At 39.1% G+C, this 27475-nt stretch overlaps 1 protein-coding gene and 1 long non-coding RNA gene across 2 annotated transcripts in view; both read right to left on the reverse strand.

The window, feature by feature from the left end:
- On the reverse strand, nt 1-26409 carry LOC143816582 (uncharacterized). Its single transcript, XR_013223962.1, has 3 exons — nt 26274-26409; nt 232-351; nt 1-81 (listed from the first exon to the last, which is right to left on the reverse strand). It is a non-coding gene; the product is annotated as an uncharacterized LOC143816582 (long non-coding RNA).
- HS6ST3 (heparan sulfate 6-O-sulfotransferase 3) overlaps nt 1-27475 on the reverse strand; it is a 1159628-nt gene that overhangs the window by 964390 nt on the left and 167763 nt on the right. The gene's annotated exons all lie outside the window — the stretch shown is intronic.

A 27475-nucleotide genomic window follows, 5' to 3' on the forward strand; every position in this document is an offset into this window, starting at 1 on the left:
TGAACTTGGATCAGGAGCACAACTACAGTAGGAGTTGCAAGCATACCTGGGCCCTGGAGGCTAAGGGCCCCAAATATTGACCTATGTGAAAAAAACAATAATATTGCAGACTTGCAATAATTGGGGGCCCTGTTGGAGCTTTTGCAGTGAGTCACGCTAGATATGAGTTGGTTATAATATTTATTTCTAAAAAAAATTATTATAAAGGTAACATAAACCCATAAAAAGTACCTGACTTCTATGCATGCTTGGAATGCTGTTATGTAGTAGTCCCATCATCAGATGAGAAGAACATTCAGGGCACATAAGTAAACTTACTGTGCATTTCAAGTGGAGCCTGGTACATTAGACCTTCAAAAAGTGAAAAAAAAAAACCAGCTCATACAATTATACAGTCTGAATGCGCTTTTGTCCAGATCACTGGAAATGCGCTGTAATATGCATTAATTTATTGTATAACTTTGTAGTTAAGTGATAATCTCTGAAACAAGTAATGCTTAATAAAACTTCAGCACTATATGATGCCATTGAAGATTCCCTCTGAATTAATTACATTTTAGAATGAATTGCAGCATTCATAACATTGACTATAGACATAAAAAAAACAGAAAATAATCCATAATCCATTAACACATGGATGTAGCTCATTATCACAATTTACAGATTAAGCAAGGTCATTTTATTATGATAATGTAGAAATAATGACAGATATATTATTTTTCTACCAACCAAATAAAAACCTTTGGTGTGCCACACTGCAGAATCTTTCTTCGTAGAGCAATTATAAACACATTAGATGTTCATTAAGGTGCATTAGGCAAAGGATACTATACTGTTACATTTATAGGAAGTGGCATTGCATTAACGCAGCGAATATAACCTATTAAAAGGTATTATAGGAAACAATTCAGGCAGTTGGTAACAGAGAAGCCAGGAAACACTTCTAAGTAAGTACTGACATTAGCATAGGATATAGATATACAGGCGACTGAGACAACTGATGGCTGGATATTTAACATAATCGTAATTACAAAAATGGATATGTATTTAATATAGTCACTAACCAAACTCAAAAATGCAGCTCATGATTAGTATTTGTGTTGTACTCTTAAGTAGTGTTGAGCATTCCGATACCGCAAGTATCGGGTATCGGCCGATACTTGCGGGTATCGGAATTCCGATACCGAGATCCGATACTTTTGTGGTATCGGGTATCGGTATCGAAACAACATTAATGTAAAAATGTGTAAAAGAGAGAATTAAAATAAAAAATATTGCTATACTCACCTCTCCGACGCAGCCTGCACCTTACCGAGGGAAGCGGCAGCGTTCTTTGTTTAAAATTCGCGCTTTTCTTTCCTTTACGTGAAGTCCCGGCTTGTGATTGGTCGCGTGCCGCCCATGTGGCCGGGACGCAACCAATCACAGCAAGCCGTGACGTAATTTCAGGTCCTTCAGGATTTTAAAATTACGTCCCGGCTTTGTGATTGGTTGCGTCGCAGTCACATGGGCAACGCAACCAATCACAAGCCGGGACGTCACGGGAGGCTGGACAAGCGCGCATTTTAAAATGCGCGCGTGTCCAGCCTCCCGTGACGTCACGGCTTGTGATTGGTTGCGTCGCGGTCAACCAATCACAAGCCGGGAGGCTGGACACGCGCGCATTTTAAAATGCGCGCCTGTCCAGCCTCCCGTGATGTCCCGGCTTGTGATTGGTTGTGTCGCGGTCAACCAATCACAAGCCGGGAGGCTGGACACGCGCGCATTTTAAAATGCGCGCGTGTCCAGCCTCCCGTGACGTCACGGCTTGTGATTGGTTGCGTCGCCCATGTGACTGCGACGCAACCAATCACAAAGCCGGGACGTAATTTTAAAATCCTGAAGGACCTGAAATTACGTCACGGCTTGCTGTGATTGGTTGCGTCGCCCATGTGACTGCGACGCAACCAATCACAAAGCCGGGACTTCACGTAAGGAAAGAAAAGCGCGAATTTTAAGCAAACAACGCTGCCGGTTCCCTCGCTGAGGTTCAGGCTGCGTCGGAGAGGTGAGTATAGCAATATTTTTTATTTTAATTCTTTCTTTTACACATTAATATGGTTCCCAGGGCCTGAAGGAGAGTTTCCTCTCCTTCAGACCCTGGGAACCATCAGGAATACCGTCCGATACATGAGTCCCATTGACTTGTATTGGTATCGGGTATCGGTATCGGATTGGATCCGATACTTTGCCGGTATCGGCCGATACTTTCCGATACCGATACTTTCAAGTATCGGACGGTATCGCTCAACATTACTCTTAAGTACTTTGTCAGTTTAATAGATTTATGCATATAACCCATGAGTAGTGTTGAGCATTCCGATACCGCAAGTATCGGGTATCGGCCGATACTTGCGGTATCGGAATTCCGATACCGAGATCCGATACTTTTGTGGTATCGGGAATCGGAATCGGAAGTTCCCAGTGTATGGTTCCCAGGGTCTGAAGCAGAGGAAACTCTCCTTCAGGCCCTGGGATCCATATCCATGTAAAAAATAAAGAATTAAAATAAAAAATAGGGATATACTCACCCTCTGACGCGCCCTGGTAGTAACCGGCAGCCTGCTTTGCTTAAAATGAGCGCGTTCAGCACCTTCCATGACGTCGCGGCTTCTGATTGGTCGCGTGCCGCTCATGTGACCGCCACGCGACCAATCACAAGCCGCGACGTCATTCTGAGGCCCTAAACTCCTCATTCTAGGAATTTAGGACCTGAGAATGACGTCACATGAGCGGCACGCGACCAATCAGAAGCCGTGATGTTATGGAAGGTGCTAAACGCGCTCATTTTAAGCAAAGCAGGCTGCCGGTTAACAGCGGTAAGGTGCAGGGGCCTCCGGACGGGTGAGTATATCAATATTTTTTATTTTAATTCTTTATTTTACACATTAATATGGATCCCAGGGCCTGAAGGAGAGTTTCCTCTCCTTCAGACCCTGGGAAACATCAGGATACCTTCCGATACTTGGTGTCCCATTGACTTGTTTTGGTATCGGGTATCGGTATCGGCGATATCTGATACTTTTCGGGTATCGGCCGATACTATCCGATACCGATACTTTCAAGTATCGGACAGTATCGCTCAACACTACCCATGAGTAATCATAAGGATTGTATCTCGCATGTAGTTTTTGTATCAATATTACTCTTTTTTATATGTTGCTTTCTATTAAAATCAAAAAACTGCAACAAAATAAGGTGCAAAAATGCATGAGTGATATAAATATCTCCTTGTCCTAAAGAAATATTATATAAAAAGTCATAATAAGCGGAACTATATTACACCTTTGCGATTCAGGAGATTGTTATTTCATACATGCTTATATAAAAATATTTAGAATTGAGAGTCCTCAGTGGTTGATACCTTTTAATGGCTAACTGAAAAGATGGTAACAAATTGCAAGCTTTCGAGACTACTCAGGCCTCTTCATCAGGCATAGACTAATACAACATCTGAAGAATCACGTATTTATATATAACACAGCACAGAACTGTCCCATAATTAAAGGTTGTTGCCCTCCTACGGCCCCCTCCGCGTCCCCTGGTGTACTGGCCTGTCTCCTGGTAGCGCCTCTAGCCTCTGGACACTACGCTGACAGTCACATCAAACCTTCTTGCCACAGCTCACATTGATGTGCCACCCTGGATGAGCTTCACTACTTGAGCAGCTTGTGTGGGTTGTAGAGTCCGTCTCATGCTACCACGAGTGTGAAAGCACAACCAACATTCAAAATTGACCAAAACATCAGTCAGAAAGCATTGGTACTGAGATGTGGTCTGTTGTCCCCACCTGCAGAACCACTCCTTTATTGAGTGTGTCTTGATAATTGCCAATAATTTCAATCTGTTGTCTATTCCAGTTGCACAACATGTGAAATTGTCAAACAGTGTTGCTTCCTAAGTGGACAGTTTGATTTCACAGAAGTGTGATTTACTTGGAGTTATATTCTGTTGTTTAAGTGTTCCCTTTATTTTTTTGAGCAGTGTAGTTACCTAATATTTAAATCATATAGGGCAAACTATGGATGGAATTTTTAACAATACCCATTACATTATTAATCAATATACATTTTATATAGGTCCTAATAAGAATTAAGTTTTAATGATCTGTTAGAGAGCATTTTTTTCTAGCAGGATTCGCCCACTAGATTTTTTCTATTTATACAATATATCATTCCTAGGTCATCCATCTCCAATCGTGATTCCTAAACTATAAAATAAGCAATAAACTAAATTAATACTTTAACTATTGGAAACTTTAAAAAATAAAATACTGTTTTTGCTGCTTGATGTAAAAACTCACTAGTTCGCCTAGGCAAATTCAATTCTTAGATATAAAATATAGATAGAGTAACACTAAATACGAGATAGATTAAAACAAAATACAACACAGGCTCTTATTCAGATTGTATACCTTAAATAAACAAAATTGGCAGTGAAAGTCAAGCTTCAGTTCCTCAAAAAAGGTTTTAAATTATTTAAAGGGAATCTGTCACTAGGTTTTTGTTATGCAATCTGATAGTATCATTATGTAAGGGCACAGAGCCTGATTTCAGCTACGTGATTGTTGGTCTAGATGCTCTCATTTTGATACAATCACAGTTTTCTTTGCTGTAGCTCAAAATTCTGAGCCCTGTATAACCCCGCCCGCACCACTGATTAACAGTTTTCTGTGTATACTGTGCATAGGCAGAAAGCTGGGGAGGGGATTACACAGACCAGTTTACTCAGAGTCATGAGACACATAGTCCTGTAGTGATAGTCTTCTGATGATAAAACACTCATTTTATTGAGAATGTAAACCACAGCCCAGTAAGTGACACATGCTTGAAATCAGAATGTCAGCCCATACATCATGCTGCTCTCATATTACATAGCAAAAACTTGCTGACAGATTCCCTTTGATTACATTTGCACTGTAAACCTTCTGGACAACTTTCATAAATGGTTTCATGTAAGAAAGGTGAAAACACACATGATTTTGTATTTTGTATAACCCCAAACACACTAAAGAAATGTATCTTTATCCAAGACCATTAACCCCTTAATGACCGCCAATACGCCTTTTAACTGATCTGAGATAAAAGAGAATAGACTCCCCATACAGCTGACAATCCAGCAGCTGTCGGCTGTACACTATAGCTGACAACTTGCTGCATCAGCCATGATCAGTGTTTGCACCCTCCAAATCTGTTTAACCCCTTAGATGCTGTGTCAATAGTGACTACATCATATAAATGGTTAACAGAGTGTGGAGGCTTCCTCTTTATCCCAATCTGTGCCCTCAGATCATGATTGTGCTGTTCTGTTGTTTGCCATGGCAATTCATGATCAAATAGTGGCCTTAGGGTACCGTCTCACAGTGGCACTTTTGTCGCTACGACGGTACGATCCGTGACGTTCCAGCGATATCCATACGATATCGCTGTGTCTGACACGCAGCAGCGATCAGGGACCCTGCTGAGAATCGTACGTCGTAGCAGATCGTTTTGAACTTTATTTCGTCGCTGGATCTCCCGCTGTCATCGCTGGATCAATGTGTGTGACACCGATCCAGCGATGCGTTCGCTTGTAACCAGGGTAAACATTGGGTTACTAAGCGCAGGGCCGCGCTTAGTAACCCGATGTTTACCCTGGTTACCATCGTAAATGTAAAAAAAAAAAAACGTACATACTCACATTCCGGTGTCCGTCAGGTCCCTAGTAGTGTTGAGCATTCCGATGCTGCAAGTATCGGGTATCGGCCGATACTTGCTGTATCGGAATTTCCGATACCGAGATCCGATATTTTTGTAATATCGGATATCGGTATCGAAACAACATTAATGTAAAAAGGTGTAAAAGAAAGAATTAAAATAAAAAAAATCGCTATACTCACCTGTCCGACGCAGCCGGGACCTCGGCGATTGTAAGCGGCAGCGTTGTTTCTTTAAAATTCGCGCTTTTACTTGCTTACGTGAATTCCCGGCTTCTGATTGGTCAGGGCGGCCATGTTGCCGGGACTCGGACCAATCACAGCAAGCCGTGACGAAATTACGTCACGGCTTGCTGTGATTGGTCCGCGTCCCGGCAACATGGCCGCCATTAACCAATCACAAGCCGTGACGTCACGGGAGGCTGGACACGCGCTTATTTTGAAAAGCGCGCGTGTCCAGCCTCCCGTGACGTCACGGCTTGTGATTGGTCACGGCGCCATATTGCCGGGATGCGGACCAATCACAGCAAGCCGTGACGAAATTACGTCACGGCTTGCTGTGATTGGTCCGCGTCCCAGGAACATGGCCGCCATTAACCAATCACAAGCCGTGACGTCACGGGAGGCTGGACACGCGCTTATTTTGAAAAGCGCGCGTGTCCAGCCTCCCGTGACGTCACGGCTTGTGATTGGTCACGGCGCCATATTGCCGGGACGCGGACCAATCACAGCAAGCCGTGACGTAATTTCGTCACGGCTTGCTGTGATTGGTCCGAGTCCCGGCAACATGGCCGCCCTGACCAATCAGAAGCCGGGAATTCACGTAAGCAAGTAAAAGCGCGAATTTTAAAGAAACAACGCTGCCGCTTACAATCGCCGAGGTCCCGGCTGCGTCGGACAGGTGAGTATAGCGATATTTTTTATTTTAATTCTTTATTTTACACATTTATATGGTTCCCAGGGCCTGAAGGAGAGTTTCCTCTCCTTCAGACCCTGGGAACCATCAGGAATACCGTCCGATACCTGAGTCCCATTGACTTGTATTGGTATCGGGTATCGGTATCGGATTGGATCCGATATTTTGCCGGTATCGGCCGATACTTTCCGATACCGATACTTTCAAGTATCGGACGGTATCGCTCAACACTAGTCCCTAGCCGTCTGCTTCCCGCACTGACTGACTGCCGGCCGGAAAGTAAAAGCAAAGGACAGCGGTGACGTCACCCCTGTGCTGTGCTTTCACTTTACGGCCGGCACTCAGTCAGTGCGGGAAGCAGACGGCTAGGGACCTGACGGACACCGGAATGTGAGTATGTACGGTTTGTTTTTTTTTACATTTACGATGGTAACCAGGGTAAACATCGGGTTACTAAGTGCGGCCCTGCGCTTAGTAACCCGATGTTTACCCTGGTTACCCGGGGACTTCGGCATCGTTGGTCGCTGGAGAGCTGTCTGTGTGACAGCTCCCCAGTGACCACACAACGACTTACCAACGATCACGGCCAGGTCGTATCGCTGGTCGTGATCGTTGGTAAATCGTTTTGTGTAATGGTACCCTTAGAGTCTGATGGCTGTAGTAATCTGTTCAGAAGTTAGTGGAATTTAGGTGGTAAAAATACACATTTTCATTTCTGTCATGCCACTTTGCATTAATTTCTGAAAATCACCTGAAGGGTTAATAAACTACCTGACTGCAGTTTTCAATATGTCAGGGGGTGCTGTTTTTAAAATAGTATAACTTTGGGGGGTTTTCCAATATATAGGACCCCTAAAGTCAATTCAACATGGATAGGACCCTTAAATAATAAATTTTGTAAATTTCCTTGAAAAAATGAAAAATTGCTGCTACATTTTCAAACCTCCCCAAATGCTAACAAAATAAAATAACGTTTTACAAATGGTGCTGATGTAAAGCAGGCATGTGGGAAATGTTATTTATTAATATTTTGCTGTGGTATGACTATCTGGATTAAAGGAATAATCATTCAAAGTTTGAAAATTGCTAATTTTTTAACATTTTTCTCAAATTTCTGATATTTTTTATAAATAAACACAAAATATATCGGCCTAAATTTGCCATATTCATAAAGTATAATGTGTCACGAAAAAACACTCTCAAAATCACTGGGATTTGTTGAAGCGTTGCAGAGTTAATACAACATAAAGAGACACTGGTCAGATTTCATAAATTTGGCTCCGTCACTAACATTTTAGTTTGGTCCTAAATCATTTATACTGTACTGCGCCGGCAAATAAAATCTTTATACTTCTGCGGAAAAAAAAACTTTACATGTAAAATCTGCATCATGATTTCACTTCTTAAAAGTGCACACAATGGGGGAGACAATCAAAAACTGTCTAACAGCAAAACCGGCTTGGAAGCTCAGCTTTCACTTCTCAATACTAATTGTAACAAAATATCCACAATAAAACACTTGAATGTTAAGATTTTGCGTCTTGTAAAGATTTTTTTGCCAGCACTGTAGATCTGCAAAGCATCTCCTGTAAGTCACCTAGACAATAAGCCCTGCTTTATTCTTCACGATACATAAGATTTAACAAATTCTATAAACTGCACTTTAATGTCACCTAATATAAGTACTCATTCTTATACGTTTGTGCACAATCCTTGAAGAAAAACTCAACAGGAAACAAATATTTTCTTTGTTTCTAACCACTCATCAGAATATGTGTTTTCTGCTGGATGTGATCTATGATTTACTAAAAGACTACTTGACCCATGACTCATTGATTTTAATGGATTTCTGTTTCTTTTTATACATTTTTATACCTGACATACAAGTCATTCACGTCTTTAGTCTAACTGTTATATCACATTTAACATGATGAAGTTTTCATGTTATCTAACACTTCATTGTCAACTTAGAAATCATTTTCGTAATGTTTTACTGTATTACATTACTAACTTTGAATTATCCAGGACGTAAAAGTGTTACAGTGTTCGTCTATGAATAATGTAATTGATCAGTTGTCACTTTATCTATTGATTATGTTATTAACCTTTAACAAGACAAAAGGTCTAATTATATGTGGGTGTTTAAGATGTAGACGGTAATATGCCCAGCTAAAATGTATTTCTTTTGTACAGCTCTCTGTGATACTATTATCATTTATTTATATCTATAGAATAATACAACTACTGCAGTAAATTGACTTCAAACTGACTTAAACATGGCTACCAGTTACACTATTTGTATGGAATATCCTAAAAGAGAAAATGGTGCTATCTAAGCATTGTAAGTTTATGTCAAGTTGTAAAAGTTGAGTTATATAAGGAAACTTGCTCATCAGATATAGTTGTGCCGCCTGAGGCATAACTCGTTTTGGTTTGGATTCAAAAGTGACAGACTGCAGCTATTCCCAGAAAGAAAGGGGAAACCACTTTCAGGAGTTACCCACAGTGGAAGAATAAAAAGTAGAGACCAGGATCAGTGCTGTGTTCTGAAGCTGTGGTTGAGTTAAGGATGGTAAATGTTTTATTGCCTCAATGAGCATTCATTTGAAAATAAAAGATTACATGTTTCAGCTTCTTACAGCCGTCATGAGGTGTGTGTACATATATATATATATATATATATATATATATATATATACTGTATATATATACAGTATACAAGGGGCGTTCATTAAAGATTTCCCCTGACCCACTTCTTGTGGACTGACAGAAATGAAACTTGGCACAGTCTTTTAGTTCTTCTCTACATAGGTGCCACCTAGGGACATACACTTCTCCCATCTCTTTAAGCAACTGTAATCACCTCATTTGTAGAGGTCGACAGGTTGCTCCAAAAGCCACGTTGTAACTTCAGAAATCAAAGTCTCATCTTCTGGAAAATGCTTGCCCTTCAACAAATATTGATGTAAAATACTGACCAAATACTGTATGTGTGAACATACCCTTATACAGATACATTAAAAAAAAGCAAAAACAAAGCTATGGCTGTTAAAATGTGATAAGGAGAAAAACAAAAGCATTGTTATTTCCTTAAGCCCAAGACGGTCTTTGTTTTTTAAGGGTTACAAACTACAGTTTGTGTTTGTGCCCACTACATAGTTTAGATCTTACTGCATTAGCTTTGCATTTGGGGAGATAGACACTTTAAAGCTTTCATTTTAACATAAGCCAAGCTCTGTTTCAAGAAAGAAAACAAACAGCGGAGTGAGCGGAGTCGTTAATGTAACATATGATAATATTTCTGCCCTTGGTTTTTTCCCATAACTTACCTGAATATTACAGAAGTAACAAATAAAAAGTACATATTGGAAGTTGTTTGACACTTTCTTTTCTCCAGTGATGCAGCTTGGACATTTCATAATGAGATGTAACTCTCGCTAATTACATTAAAACTTCCATTGACATTTTCAGAATGGATAGTGGCTCCTTAATGATCAAAACAGAAAGGTTTGTGCTGTCATCATCACAGCAAAAGAGCCTCAAATAAGTGATATTTATGAAACACCAGTATGTCTAATAATGACAATGATCCAAGCATAAAACGTCCTTTATTTAAACACACTCATCCATAATTAGACGATGTGCAGAAAATGAAAGACCCGGTGACATACAAATCTTAGCTAAATGCTGGAACTTAAGTAAGTGTGATCTCGGTAATTTCCTCTCTTGCAATTCCTCATCAGAACATAATTTAATTTGTGACCTTCATTATGTAAGACTAGTGTAATGCTTTATCTTACTTCTCTCAGCAGAGTTCTAGATGAGTAGGCAGCAATAAAAGCAGGGGAGTAACTTAGCTGCGCACAACTTGTAACATCATTAGTTCAAGAGACTGAGCAATTGGTAAGGATTATTACTCCAGTCAATTGTGTAAGGTTTGGGCATAATGCTCCACATACAATTGAAATCTCAATTATACACTCAGTACCTTTCATCATGCAGCTTCAATTAACTGCAAATTATAGTGAAAAAAACTGGCCTATAACAAACTGATTTTTTTTTCTATAGAAAAATGTTTCTTCAGGCTCATCATTGCACCTCGGAAGTCCAGTCTATGCTTGCTGGCTTCAGATGCGCACTGCGCATGAATGAAAATGCACATTCACAAAATCTTCTGCACTTTCAATAATACACTGCGTGCCTCTGAAGCTAGGGAGCATACACCTGGCTTCAGAGGCGCAATGAGTTGCCTGAAGAAAGCCGTGTACATGTGTGAGGTTTGCAGAGAGCTGGCGATGACTCAGACTCTTGGAAATCATGTTATCATGGCCACAGGGGTGTGATAACATTCAAAGAGGGACAACTAGTCTGGGGAAGCTATTGACTAGTCAAAGGACTAATATGCATCAGAATAATAGAGCTTATAAATACTTTTTTCAAAATATGTTTAGGTGACTGATAGGATAAAGGGCTGGTTAGGCAGGGAAATTAGTAATAATTACACAAATGGGTTGGAGGGCATGAGGGACCTGACTGGTTCCATTTAAAGGGAATCTATTGCCAGTTTTTTACCTCCTAATATAGAGCAGCATAATAAGAGTGATGCATTTCAAAATCCATATATGTGGCCCAATGCCCAGACTGAATGTGGGTCTGACACACATATGAGGCTATAAGTTTGGGTTAATGGAGCTTTGTGATACTCAGCAGCACATCACAGCGCTTGTCAGTTGTAGAACTGCACTCCAAAATATGGGCAGGATCTCTGCAGAGGAGAGTGAAGCCTGATCTGAGCATGCGTGCTCAGATTCCGGTCAATCACAGAGGCCGCCACACCAATGAAGTGCGCTACTCGGTTTCCAGACTGGAAGTAGCAGAGCCAGAATCACAACAGAATACTAGATGACTCACCCAGAGATGAGCTTAAAAGAGCAGGGCAGGTAATAAAAGTATATTAGAAAACTGTTAGGAAGAGTTAGAACATCTGAAAGGGGATTACCGTAGATTGCTAGTGGAAACCTCTTTAATATAAATGATCCAGGGGTGATCAATGATTGCTAAGCACATTTTACTAGGAAGCATACTGCAAGCAGGGATTTTACTGTTCCATTTATATATATATATATATATATATATATATATATATATATATATATATATACATTTACAAGTATTTTACTTCACTCACCTCCAGCTGAGCTGTCGTCCTGACAATATCCACATACCAGCCCAACTACCTTCCTGCAGTTGGGATTTGTGAATGTGGATTTCTATCACATTGCTGATGTATGGATGTAAGGATATAATGTAATTATGCTTACATGTAGGAATATGACTGCATATAATTTGATAGGGAGGTCACCACAGTTTCTCTGGAGCAGGCATAGAGAATGTCCATGCTGTGCATTAACATCTGACAACTGCATATCAGTGTCCTGTATTTGCAAAAGCAACTACACAAGTCAGGAGGTTTAGCATTTACATTGTATTCTCACATAAAACACTTTACCACTCAGAGAAAGTGCAAAGGTTACCCCTCTTCAATCTTGTTCAGATCCTATATGTCTTCACATGCCACTATATTTATTGAGGCGCATTATAAAGTTTGTTTGTTCATAAAGAGAAGTAAAGTAATTCCCTAATGCATCATTATGACAGAATGGTTTTGTCTGTTGGCATCTTTTATTTAGTAATGGCATCTTATCCTAAGAATGATTATGGAAATTGCTAATAAGTAAATTATTTCATGCTTTACTTAAAGAAAACCTTTCATATAAATGTTATGCTTGTACAAGAGCTTTCATGCTGAAAAAGTCCATACTTTCAAGGTAGAAATCCATAATACAATTTCTGAGAAATCTAGTGTTGAAATTATATTCAAATGAGCTGCAAGTGCTTTAGGAAGGGACATTGCACTTGTAGCTCTCGTGGTCTCCTTCTGATTTCCTCACCCAGTGCCTGCCTTATGTGTGTGACCTGTCAGTTAGACATACAGTGGCATGTAAATTTTGGGCACAACTTGTCAAAATTACTGTTATTATGAACAGTTAAGCAAGTTGAAAATGAAATGATCTCTAAAAAGCCTAAAGTTAAAGATGGCATTACTTTTGCATTGTAGGCAAAAAAAATATTTATATTGTCAATTTTTCATTTTAAAAGTTACTAAAAGGAAAATGGGCTACCATTGGAGATTTGTGTGCTGAGATAACTTTGACCTAAGGTTTCAGAACTTAATTAGCCTGTTAGAGTTATGGATTGTTCACTATCATCGTTAGGAAAGACCAGGTGATGCAAATTTCCAAGCCTCCTTTAAACTTGTGCCAATAGCAGCAGCTATGGGTTCTACTTAGCAGCTGCCTAGCACTGTGAAAATATAAATGGTGGAGGCCCACAAAGCAGGAGAAAGCTATAAGAAGATAGCAAAGTGTTTTCAAGATGTCTTTTCCTCAGTTCGAAATGTAATTTAGAAATGGCAGTTAACAGGAACAGTGCAGGTCAAGATAAGGTCTGGAACACCAAGCAAAATTTCAGTGAGAGCTGTTGCTTGACAGAGAGACAAAGCCCCTCTTGACTACAAAAGACCTTCAGAAATATTTAGGACACTCTAGAATTGTGGTACATTGTTTTATTGTTCAGAGACACCTGCACAAATATGTCCTTCTTTGAAGAGTCATCAGAAGAAAACCTCTCCTGCTTCCTCACCATAAAATTCTTTGTCAGAAGTATGAAGAAGCCTAATGCCTTTTGGAAACAAGTCCTGTGGACCAATGAGGTTAAAATAGAACTCTTTGGCCACAATATATATCAACATATGTATATGTCGAGAAGAAAGGGTACAGAATCTCAGGAAAAGAACATCTTGCCAACCATTAAGCATGGGGATGGATCAATCATGCTTTGGGGTTGTGTTGCAGCCAATGGTAAAGTGAACATTTCATAGGTAGAGGGAAGTATGGATTCAATGAAATTGCAACACAGTCTTGATGTAAACATAATACCATATATAAAAAAAGTTAAAGATGGAAAGAGTTTGGCTTCTATAAATGGATAATGATCCTAAACACACATGAAAATCCACAATAGACTACCTCAAAAAACGCAAGCTGTTGGATTTACAATAGCCCTCACAGTTCCATAATCTGAACATCATTGAAAATCTATGGCTAGACCTCAAAATAGTAGTGCATGTAAGATGACCCAGGAATCTCACAGAACCAGAAGAATTTTCCAAGAAAGAATGGATGAAAATCCCTCAAACAAGAATTGAAAGACTCTTGGCTGGCTGCAAATAGTGCTTGCAAGCTGTGATAATGTCAAAAGGGGGTTCTACTAGATACAATGCAGAGTGCCCACATTTTTGCATCTGTCCATTTTCCTTTTTATAATTTTTAAAATGTAAGCAATGACCATTTTTGCCTAAAATGCAAAGGAAATGTGTCATCTTTAACTTCAGGCCTTTTAGAGATCATTTCATCTTCAACTTGCTTAACTGTTCACAATAACAGTCATTTTGGCCAGAGATGCCCAAACTTTTATATGCCACTGTAAAAAGTAGACAGTAGACGGGGAATATGTAGGGAGAGCAGACAAGCTGCATGTGCAATGTTCCACCTCAAAGCACTTGCATTTCATGTGTATATGATTTTAACATTAGGATATGATTGGTGGAAGTCCCAACTGCTGAAACTCCTACTGATCCCAAGAACAGGGCTTGGAAATGCCTTGTTGCAATGAATTTTCAAACAGACCGCTGGCTACAGACTACAGAGAAAATTTGGTCAGAATTATCACTATGCCTAGACTTTGTAGACGGGCATCTTTTAAACTACGCACACAACAAGACAGCAAGAGGATTATAATAAGAATCTGGATTAACACATTTTGGATGCCTGGACATCCAACAGTCTGCAGAATGCTCCACAAACTTCAAATATTGTAATTTTCTATCAGCAATTGAAGTCTTCTCAGTAGACGTAGACATCATGTGTTATTATGTAAATTAGTTTCTTGTTATCCATCATTAAATGGTTATTTCCCTCTAAACTGGTGGCAAACATCACTTTGTGATCAATGGGAGCTCATCCTTTAGGAACTATCTTGAGAATGAAGCTACCCTACAATTCTATACTCAGCCAGTGGCAGAAAGTGGCACTATATCAGCCCTGTGGACCCCTCAATTTCAGGTAGCAATAACCCTTTAAAGGGATTGTCCATGTGTATGGAGCAAGGCCACGCCCACTAGACAGGACCTGGCCAGGAGTATATATAATACAAACATACCCTCTGATCCTGGGTCAGGAACCAGATAGTCCCCCAGCACCCAGTGCATGCGCTGGGGAGATTAATAGACTGCAATCACACAGAGTGACTGCAGACATCGATTTGGACCAGACAACCTATGTCATGTGCGCTAAACCCTTTGAGGTGGAGGAAACATTTAGAAATCATCAGTCTAAATGATGTGATGATTGAAATGTTTCTTTAAACATATTGAGAAGTTCACCTTTCGCCAGTCTTAAAAAGATAAGATGTAGAAATTGAAAGAAGATTGGTAGCTAACATAAAAATCTTTTAAATACAGTTTTTAATGAAATTACTCATTCTTAGCAAAGTGGAATACATTAATATATGGTTTTGGTGTGTGATCCACAGCTACATGCTGCTTTCTGTAAGGTCAGAAAAAAATAAATAGCTTTATCTCAACAGGAGACCCAGTTGCTGTCTGTCCTTACATTTTTCATTATTTATAAAGGAAAGGGTACTGCAGTGATTTTCTCCCTACCTGTTATTTATTTTGTATCATTTGCAAAAAAAGAGAAAAACATAGAATTATAAAGTTCTTTGTAAGAATACTACCATGCAAAGCCTTCTTTATAATACTCTGGAATAAATCCCATACATCACAGAGAAGCAAGAAGGAAAAAGATTCCCTTCTGTGCTTCTTCATATAACTCCTTTAGGACTGGGTCATGTTTAATTTTCTACTTATGATTTATTAACTCCCCTTTCTAAGGGTACTGTCACACAGTGCAATTTTGATCGCTACGACGGCACGATCCGTGACGTCGCAGCGATCGTATGATTATCGCTCCAGCGTCGTAGACTGCGGTCACACGTTGCAATCACGGCGCTGGAGCGATGCCGAAGTCCCCGGGTAACCAGGGTAAACATCGGTTTACTAAGCGCAGGGCCGCACTTAGTAACCCGATGTTTACCCCGGTTACCAGCGTAAACGTAAAAAAAACAAACAGTACATACTTACATTCCGGTGTCTGTCCCCCGGCGTTCTGCTTCTCTGCACTGTGTAAGCACAGCGGCCGGAAAGCAGAGCGGTGACGTCAGACGTCACTGCTGTGCTCGCTTTCCGGCCGGCAGGCGCTCACAGTGCAGAGAAGCTGAGACGCCGGAGGACAGACACCGGAATGTAAGTATGTACGGTTTGTTTTTTTTACGTTTACGCTGGTAACCAGGGTAAACATCAGGTTACTAAGCGCGGCCCTGCGCTTAGTTACCGATGTTTACCCTGGTTACAAGCAAACACATCGCTGGATCGCTGTCACACACAACGATCCAGCGATGTCAGCGGGTGATCAAGCGACGAAAGAAAGTTCCAAACGATCTGCTACGACGTACGATTCTCAGCGTGATGTCTGATCGCAGTAGCATGTCAGACACAGCGATATCGTAACGATATCGCTAGAACGTCACGAATCGTACCGTCGTAGCGATCAAAATTGCACTGTGTGACAGTACCCTAAGGGCCCCCTTTTACATCCTCATTTATTTCTACTTTTATATCAATGTAGACATATGATGCCTTTTTTTGTGGACTGATTTGTAGTTTAGAATTACACGATTCGCTATACCAAAAAGAAGGCAGAAAAAATCCAAATGGGGTGAAATGGTGAACAAAAGCATTGTTTCTTTTTTGGGGTGTGTGGGTTCCATTTTTAGCTGTCATGATTCAGTAATACTTAGCTGGCAATATGATTCTTCAAGTGAGCTTGATTACAGTGATTCCAAACTTGTATTTGTTATATATTTTAGTGGGTAAAAACAATAAAAAAAAAAAATGAAAAAAAATGTAGTCTGTTACCATTTTCTGGCACCTGCTATATTTTCATTTTTTCATTTTCATTTTTTAATATACCGAGCTATAATTTTTATTTAATACAATTTTGGGATACATTAAATATTTTATTAGCTTTTTATTGCATTGTTTTGAGAAATGCAGAGACTGAAAAATTGCAAAACTGGCTTTTATGGACACAGTGATATCAAACCAAATATGCATGTTTTTCATTTTTGAGGGACTTTGTGGAAGCACAAACTACAGCCAGAACTTGCATCATATGGAATGGTCTCTGTTACTACCTTGACACTGACAAACATGTATGCTAAGTGTACAAAGAAGTTAACAAAAGAAAAACACATACAGCCCAATTAATCAAAATTCTAGAAAAGAAAAAATGTTGGCACTTCTCTCTTCCTGTATAAGAGCCAACATAAAGAGAACCCCACTTCCTGTAATGTGTCCTGCTTGTCAGCAACTATAGATGGATCTGTCTTGACAGCAGGCTGTAGACAGGAAATTGCAATGGATAAAGTTTCCTAGTTGCCATAACTTTAAATCAAGATTTCTCTAAAAAAAAAAAAAAAAAATTATTGAAATAAATGTCTATTTCAAGGAAAAGAACTACAGTAATGTAAAGTAAGATGGCGAGGTATGATCAACATGCCTGATTATGACATCACAAATACAGAAACAGCAGCAATATTTCAATCTACAGTATAGGGCTGGATCTAAAACCAATACACAGTCATGGCCGAAAGTATTGTCACCTTTGAAATTGTTCCAGAAAATGAAGTATTTCTCCCAAAAACATATTGCAATTTCAAATGTTTTGCTATACACATGTTTATTTCCTTTGTGTGTATTGTAACAACATAAAAAACTGAGAAAAAAATCTAAATACTTAGAGATGATCTGCAAAGAGGAGTGGACCAAAATTCCTCCTGACATGTGTCCAAACCTCATCATCAACTACAAAAACATCTGACTGCTGTGCTTGCCAACAAGGGTTTTGTCACCAAGTATTAAGTCTTGTTTGCCAGAGGGATCAAATATTTATTTCTCACTGCAAAATGCAAATAAATGTATATACTTTATACAATGTGATTTTCTGGAATGTATTTTTGATATTCTATCACTCAATGTTAAAATTAACCTACCTTTAAAATTATAGACTGTTCATGTCTTTGTCAGTGGCCAAACGTACAAAATCAGCAAGGGATCAAGTACTTATTTCCCCCACTGTACAATTAAAATATTGTGGATCCTAATGTTAAAGGGAATTGGTCACCCCCGGGACCCTTTTCAGTTATTAATATGGGCATACGGGTAATAGAAATGTTAATCGAGTCTGACCTCTATGCCTTATTATTGCTGTCTAGATGTGGAGAAATAGACTTTTATTTCATTATACTAATGATTTCTTCCCGACTTTGGGGCGCATGGTGCCTGGAAGAAATCTCTGCCAGAATCCCGTGCATGCACCCTGCACTCGTTTAACAATCTGTACTTCTTCCTTCTTTCTATGGTCTGTGTATTCAGCTTTGTTGTGCAGGTTCCGTTGCACAATAACACTGAATACACTGACCATGCAGAAAAGGAAAAGGTATAGATTGTCGAGCGAGTGCAGGGCGCGGGATTCAAGCCCCAAAACTGCACATCAAAGGTCAGTGTGACATGCATGGGAGGGGGGTGACAGTATAACGAAGAGCGCAGGCAGTGATTTCTTCCAGGCACCACCTGGAATCCTGTGTATGCCCCAAAGCATGGAATAAATCATTAGCATAATTAAATAAAATTGTATTTCTCCACAGCAAGACAGTAACTATGAGGTACACAGATAAGACTAGATCAACATTTCTATTACCTGTATGCCTATAGTGATAGCTGAAAAGTTTCCTGGGGGTGTGACAGATTCCCTGTAAAGCTGTCCCTGTGCCTTTACCCTAATTGCCCTTTACCTCACATTGCAAAATATAATTATCATATTACAGGTTAATAAATTATGTTTATATGATAAAATAATGAAGTAAATTATATAGTTAGATAGCTTCATCAAGCATGATTATGTTATTATGACTTTGAAGAAGTCAGTTAATTCAGATGATGGCTCCAAACAAGGACATATCTCATGTGATACTATATTTCATATCTGGGATTGCATAGAGTACCAGGTATTATTTGTACTGGAAATCTTGTTTGACATTGTGCATAGATACATTTATTCTGTGCTATGGCTGGGGATGTACTGCAGAACAGGGAGTATATATAAGCCTGAAAATCCTGGAGCGCCACAAGCATTTGTCACACATTTGACCATGAGAGCTTGAAAAGTGCCAGGAGAGGTCACTGTTGGTCAGAACATTGGAGTGTGGCTTACTAAGGATCCTTGGGCTATGCAAAGCCATGGTGAAGACTACGTGGTACAGGCTTTAAGAATGCCAGGTGTGCTGCATTAGGATCTCTTCCCTAAGGCATATGATTACAGCTGCATCTTAGTTAAAGCTTAAGGAAGTTATGGTAATAGAATTGAATACAGCATAGAAGGTCTAGTGAATGACATTGATGGAAGAAACCAACAGAAGAATGCAGAATAATGAAAAATAATTTTCTATATGTTTGTAAACACTAGGTCTTAAACTACATCAGATTTTCACTCAAGTCCTAAAAGTAGATCAAATCAAACAATTGAGTTACACATTTTAGATGATCCAATATCACGTCTGTGAATGGCAAAGTTATGTGAACCCATGATTGATTCCTTAGTGCAGCAATAACTGCATGTAAAAGTTTCTGGTATTTGGTAATTAATTCTGCACATTGGCTTGGAGTAATTTTAGCCCATTCCTCCCTACAAAACAGATTCCACTCTCTTATGTTGGAGGTTTTTCTCCATGAACTGTTTGCTACAGGTGCTTCCACAATATTACTATAGGATTAAGATTTAAGCATTTTTTGCAGAATTACTTTTGTAGTTTGTGTCATTGTGTCATTGTCTTGCTGCATGACCCATGTAAATGATGTGGCCCAAATACAGAAAAATAGGTCCAAATCGTGTTACTACCTCTACTGTGTTTCATAGATGGCAAACTGCAAATGGGCAGCAATATTCTTTCTGGAAATCAGTGGTTTTATTCTTGCAATTCTGACACCATTACTGTTCAGTGTAGTTCTAATGGTGGATTCATGGACATTAACAGTAGCTAATATGAAAAAGGCCTTTCATTCATTAGCGGTTACCTTGGCCTTCTTAGTGGTGTACTTTAGAATTCTTCCTTCTTGCAGTGGACTTTGTTGGTCGACCACTTCCTGGGTATGGTAATAATGGACTTGAATTTTCCTTTATATTTGTTCACAATCTGTCTGATGGTGGAGTCCAAATGCCTTAGAAATTGTTTTGTAATATTTTCGAGCCTGATGAGCATCAACAACTTTTCTTTTGAGATTCTCAGAACTCCCCTTTATTTATGCTTTAATATGCTTCCACAAATATGTTTTAAAGATTAGACTATGATATATGCCTTTTCAGAGCATTCACTCACATGTATTTGTCAACCTGTTGTTTAAAATCACTAGACTGTAATTTTACCTTCAAATCATTTGCTAATCCTAAATGTTTAGTTAAAGAAAAACACTGCATTAAAGCATGCTATCTATGAAACACAGTGTAATGGCTTGGGTCTGTTTTGCACATTTGAGCCAATATAGTTTGCCACCATTGAGGAACAATAAATTCTAAATTTTAACAGGAAAGAAATATATCTTGGTACCGTGTTAGCCAGTAGATAGAAAAATATTTAGAATTGAGAGTCCTCAGTGGTTGATACCTTTTAATGGCTAACTGAAAAGATGGTAACAAATTGCAAGCTTTCGAGACTACATACGTCTCTTCATCAGGCAAAGACTAAAACAAATTCTGAAGAATCACATATTTATGCACAACATAGTATAGAGAAAAAAAAAAAAAAAAAAGAGGGGAAAAAAAACCATGGATAAGCTAGGTGACATGAAGCAGAATTACCATGGGTGATAAACAGTTACGTCCATAAATATTGGGCCAATTCTTAGATAAGGATTGTTTTATTGTCCTGTGATTAGGGTCTCGTTCTGTTGTGATGACCCCACATGGTCTGAGGGGCAAGTTCATTAGTTGATGTAAAAAGACATAAATCCGTGTGACACATTCATTCCTGCATTTAGAGTGTCAAAGGTCGTCATCAGTTTATACTCCCAGACTCTTCTGTCTCTCTGAGTTTTGAAGTTACTATTCAATACAAGTAATTTCATGTCCATAATGCTATGATTTGGGAGACAGAAATGTATTGCCACAGGTATATCCATTCTTTTTTCTTTTATTGTATGGCGATGAGAGTTCATCCTTGTTCTCAGTTTCTGCCCTGTCTCCCCCACATACAGACCCCCAGTTGGACATTTAGTACAAATGATTAGGTACACCACATTAGAAGTGATGCAGCTGAAAGTACCTGGTATCTTGTAGTCCTGATGTGAATTGGGGATCTTTATCTTGTCCGTGGTCATTATAAATGGACAGGTTTTACATTTTTTCTGATTGCAGGGAAAGGTACCTGCAGCTGTTGGAGAGGACAGGGAGCTTCTGACAATGATGCTTCTTAGATTTGGGGGCTGCCTAAAACACAGTAGTGGGGGTCTGGAAAAATGGATTGTAAGCGGGCATCTTTTTGCAGTAAAGGTTGTAATTTCCGTGCAGCTCCCCTTAGCGCCTCCAGATTTGGATTGTAGGTGACCACTAGAGGCACCCGGTTATTTTCTTCTTTAGTTTTGTAATGTAGCAGGTGATTCCTTGATATTCTGGTGGCTCTTGTAATCTGATTTTCAATTGTTCTTGGATGGTAGCCCTGATTCAAAAAGGTCTTTCTGAGGCGACCCAGGTGTTCATCTCTATCCATTGGGTTGGAACATATACGATTGTATCTGATGGCTTGGCTGTAGTCAATAGAGTTTTTAATGTGTTTTGGATGGAAACTGTCCCATTTAAGGTATGTTGGACGGTCGATTGGCTTCTGATACAGGGATGTCTCTATTTTATTGTTCTGCAGCTTAATGATGGTGTCCAAAAAGTTAATTTCAGTGCAGGAGTAGTTGAGTGTCAAGTTGATGGTAGGATGAAATTGATTAAACTGTTCATGGAACAACTTTAGCTGTGGCTCAGACTCCGTCCAGATGATTAAAATGTCATCAATGTAGCGGTAGTAGGCCAGAGGCCTGATGGGACATGAGGACAAAAAGTCGCTTTCAAGTTTGGCCATGAACAGATTTGCATACTGTGGGGCCATTTTACTTCCCATTGCTGTGCCAGTCTCCTGTAGATAGATCTTCTTGTCAAACTCAAAGTAATTGTGGGTGAGGATAAATTTTATAAGTTTCACCACAGAATTTGCATCAGTCCCTGTGTTTTCCAGGAAGAATTTGCAGGCATTTAATCCATCCTGATGTGGGATATTGGAGTACAAAGATTCCACATCCATGGTGGCCAGGATGGTTCCTTCTGGTAGAGGACCTATTGCTGATAGTTTATTCAGTAGGTCAGTTGTGTCCTGAATGAAGCTGGGTGTATCTTTTACTAGGGGTTTAAGAATACCCTCTACCCATCCAGATACCTGCTCAGTAAGGGTGCCCACACATGAAATAATTGGTCTTCCTGGGTTTCCAGATTTGTGGATTTTGGGAAGCATGTAGAATGTCCCTGTTCTTGGACTTTCTGGTATCAGGTCATTGGCTCTTATGGATACGTCAGGCAGACAAGATACTAACTTGTTTAGTTCCTTGTAATAGTCCTGTGTAGGATCCGACTCCAATGTTTTGTAGTAGCGTGTGTCCATAAGTTGTCTGTTTGCTTCCTTCATGTAGTCTGATGTGTTCATCATGACTATTGCACCTCCCTTGTCAGCAGGTTTGATGATGATTTCTTTGTTGGTTTTCAGAGACTGTATGGCCTTTCTCTCCTGGGCACTGATGTTGAATGCTTGTGTCCTGTTAGTATCTATGATGGTGGATTTTATCAAATGTCTGAAGGAGTCTATATAGTTATCCAAATGAGGGTTGCGTCCCGGTGGAGGTGTCCAGTCTGACCTCTTTTTGGTTGTTAGAATCCCTTTTCCTTCAGTCTGAGTGTTTTCTGAATCTTCTGTATCATTGAAATATTCCCTCAGACGCAGTCTCCTGAAAAAATGTTCCATATCACTGCAGAGTTCAGTTTTATCCAGGGCCTTAGTAGGACAAAATGAGAGTCCTCTGGAAAGCACAGCCAGCTCCACTTTGTTGGGTTTATAATCTGAGAGATTAATGACACAGTTATTTGTGCCTGGAATGGAGTGGTTGTCCAGGTTGTCAGGTTTAGGCTTTGTTTTGTATCTGTTTGCATAGAGGCCTGAATTCAGGCGCAATCTGTGCAGTTTCTTTTCCTTGTTATGAATTAGATGGGTCCGTAGTTTGTTGTAGTATTGTTGTAATTTTTGCTCTGTGTCTGCTGTAAGTGTTTTCCTCAGGGTTTCAAACTGCCCTTGGACTTTACTCTTTATGCTGTAGCAGACATGCAAAAGATGATTCCTTAATCTCTCAGAAGTCCTGTGACACAGGTTTTGTGAATAATGGGTATTGTAGGTATGAAGGATTGGGTTTGTAATCCAGAGTCCTTTGGGAATTAGATTCTCCTTTTTGCATGTAGATAGGAAAAAAATGTCGCTGTCCATTTGTGCACGTTTCTTCAGAAGTGGTTTTAGTTCCATAAAGATGCGGTACATTCTGGTATCCTCCATTTTGATACAGGAAAGAAATATATCTTGGTACCGTGTTAGCCAGTAGATAGAAAAATATTTAGAATTGAGAGTCCTCAGTGGTTGATACCTTTTAATGGCTAACTGAAAAGATGGTAACAAATTGCAAGCTTTCGAGACTACATACGTCTCTTCATCAGGCAAAGACTAAAACAAATTCTGAAGAATCACATATTTATGCACAACATAGTATAGAGAAAAAAAAAAAAGAGGGGAAAAAAAACCATGGATAAGCTAGGTGACATGAAGCAGAATTACCATGGGTGATAAACAGTTACGTCCATAAATATTGGGCCAATTCTTAGATAAGGATTGTTTTATTGTCCTGTGATTAGGGTCTCGTTCTGTTGTGATGACCCCACATGGTCTGAGGGGCAAGTTCATTAGTTGATGTAAAAAGACATAAATCCGTGTGACACATTCATTCCTGCATTTAGAGTGTCAAAGGTCGTCATCAGTTTATACTCCCAGACTCTTCTGTCTCTCTGAGTTTTGAAGTTACTATTCAATACAAGTAATTTCATGTCCATAATGCTATGATTTGGGAGACAGAAATGTATTGCCACAGGTATATCCATTCTTTTTTCTTTTATTGTATGGCGATGAGAGTTCATCCTTGTTCTCAGTTTCTGCCCTGTCTCCCCCACATACAGACCCCCAGTTGGACATTTAGTACAAATAATTAGGTACACCACATTAGAAGTGATGCAGCTGAAAGTACCTGGTATCTTGTAGTCCTGATGTGAATTGGGGATCTTTATCTTGTCCGTGGTCATTATAAATGGACAGGTTTTACATTTTTTCTGATTGCAGGGAAAGGTACCTGCAGCTGTTGGAGAGGACAGGGAGCTTCTGACAATGATGCTTCTTAGATTTGGGGGCTGCCTAAAACACAGTAGTGGGGGGTCTGGAAAAATGGATTGTAAGCGGGCATCTTTTTGCAGTAAAGGTTGTAATTTCCGTGCAGCTCCCCTTAGCGCCTCCAGATTTGGATTGTAGGTGACCACTAGAGGCACCCGGTTATTTTCTTCTTTAGTTTTGTAATGTAGCAGGTGATTCCTTGATATTCTGGTGGCTCTTGTAATCTGATTTTCAATTGTTCTTGGATGGTAGCCCTGATTACAACTTTATTTTTCTTAAACTTTTTTTTGTAAAAAGACTTGTGTTATTTTGATTGTTATCTTGCTCCATGACCCAAGTTCTCTTGAAATTCAGCTTTTTGACAGATGTCCCATATTTTGTGCATAAATATGTGATTCTTCAGAATTTGTTTTAGTCTTTGCCTGATGAAGAGACGTATGTAGTCTCGAAAGCTTGCAATTTGTTACCATCTTTTCAGTTAGCCATTAAAAGGTATCAACCACTGAGGACTCTCAATTCTAAAAATTTTAACAGCAAATTTTAAATCAAAATATGGGACATCTGTCAAAAAGCTGAATTTCAAGAGAACTTGGGTCATGGAGCAAGATAACAATCAAAATAACACAAGTCTTTTTACAAAAAAAAGTTTAAGAAAAATAAAGTTGTAATTTATAAATAGCCAAGTCAAAGTCCTCACCTTAATCCTAAATAAATGTTGTGGAAGGATCTAAAAAAAATAGTTCATGGATGAAATCCAACATCATATTAGAATTGAAGCTGTTTTATACAATGGGATGGGCTAAAATTCTTCCAAGCCATTGTGTAGGACTAATCAACAATTAACGTAAATGTTATTGCAGCACAAGGGGTTCACACCAGATACTGAATTTGATCACTTTCCTCAATAAAAAATTGTAAAATCTAATTTTTTTCACTCATTTGTTTGTTTTGATTTTCTTTATTTACTTTTAGTACTTATGTAAAAATCTGATGTAGTTTTATGTAAAATTTATGCAGAATAATAGAAAATTCTGAAGAGTTTACAACACTTTAAGCACTAATGTAGATAGATAGATAGATAGATAGATAGATAGATAGATGGATTTATTTTCCTGTTTCATGTATATACCTTGCCTTTCACTTGAACATTTATGTTAAGTGTTGAGAAGTTAATGTTCTGTTCACAAGATTTTCTGTCTAGTGATCTCTATTCTAGAACATTGCCAGACCCTGTCAAAATGGTGCACAAGCTGCTATCCCAGCTGTCATCTTCCTCCAGCTCTCTCTCCAATTTACACGTTCAGCATTAGGAGGTTGAAGACTCAAGCTTCACTCTTAATTACTCTAAGTGAAGCACACAGTTTTCTGTGTATCATTGTTCTCGTCTTCTTTTAGGCATAAGTGATTGCTCAATCTTTTCTTGCCACAGATTGCCCACACAAATTACAGATCAAAGCAAGATTTATTGAAAGCCATGACAATAACAAGTTGCTACAAATACACTAGTGATGTCTGGATCATTGCAAAACTACATGTTGCTACTAGGAAATAGGAAAAAGAGTAACAGGTAGGATAACAGAATATGAGCTGCAATCACAAACTGATCTATAGTGACTTTACAATTATATTAATACAATCATCAGCTGTCCCCAATTTTATACGTCTGACATTGATACTTAATCTGATAATTAAGTAATAAAGTGGGTGGACGAGTAGATTAAGCAAAATTTGTTCTCGCAGGTCTTCCTGAGAAATTCAATTCTCAGAAATGTTATTTTCTCTAAGAAGAGAGTCCCTTATTATGCACCAGGGCCTCAACAGACATTACAGCATAATAACGTAATATGTCAAAAATAAAAAAATCCTTATTCTTACCTTGCCACTCACCCTTAGCTCCTCACTGTCACCTGTCCAGTCCTTGTCTCATCTTATCACTGCCATAATTGCTGGATTCTTGGGCCTCTTCAGACTAGGCCACAACTTCAGTCTCTGATGAGGCCTGGAATGTTTCTTCACATGAAGAAGAAAGGTCATGACATGCGCCATTACTTTACGTGAAAATATCCCAGAAGTCCTGTCCTAGTGAGAAGAGACCCAGGGATTCAGCACCCACGATGGAGATGTGATGATAAGAAGATGTGAGTAGGAGCAAAGGAACAAGGGAAATTTGCTTTTTCTAATCTTTCTAACCTTTTGATGGCTTTTTACAGTTCAGGAAAATGATGACCAGGGGCTACCATTCTGCTGAATCTACACTTAAGTGAATTACAAAAAATCTGAATTTTGGGGATTGCAGAATTTTTTTAATATTCAAGTGTAATTTTACCTGGTAAATTCTAAATCAACACTTTTCTTTTTTCTGAAAATAACCAAGTTCTTACATAACAATGGAACAGCAGTGCCAGGAGACACTAAAAAATGTCAGCAGTTTTATTGAAAATTGTTTCACTTGGGACATGGTTTCATTAAATTGTAAAATGAAGTTAAATTGATTTTAAAAATGATAAAACATCTAGTTTTAATTAAATCATTCAGTTGGTATGCTCTTTTTTCCTAACTTATTGATTTTTTGTTCTATATTGTCTGCATTGTATGTTATACCAAAACTCCAGTGGCACTATAAGCTCTTAATGATGCCAGATAGTCAAAAAAAACATTTTTTTAGATTATCCTGCAGGTAAAAGTTTATAAGAATGCTGCAGGTTATGTCCTCTTTTTATAGTCTATGATGGATATATATTGGAAGATCCAATAAGTTTAGTGATTTTCAGAATTGCAATTCCAAACGTTTTATTCCAACTGAGTGCATTCATTAAAGGGCCACTGTCACCCCCTCCAGCAGTTATAAACTAAAAGAGCCACCTTGTGCAGCAGTAATGCTGCATTCTAACAAGGTGGCTCTTTTAGTTTTAGGTTCAAGTATACCCCAAATAAAGCGTTTTTATACTTAGCCACAATTCCTGTCTCTAGCCAGGTAGGCGGGTCCTCACTCCCCAGCTTGGCCAGCTCCTCTGCCGTCACTCACATCTTCCTGCGTTTTTGGCGCCGCCCCCTCAGCGCTGTTATCGTTTAAAAAC

Source organism: Ranitomeya variabilis, chromosome 3, assembly GCF_051348905.1.
Source record: "Ranitomeya variabilis isolate aRanVar5 chromosome 3, aRanVar5.hap1, whole genome shotgun sequence".
In the NCBI taxonomy this organism is placed as follows: Eukaryota; Metazoa; Chordata; class Amphibia; order Anura; family Dendrobatidae; genus Ranitomeya; species Ranitomeya variabilis.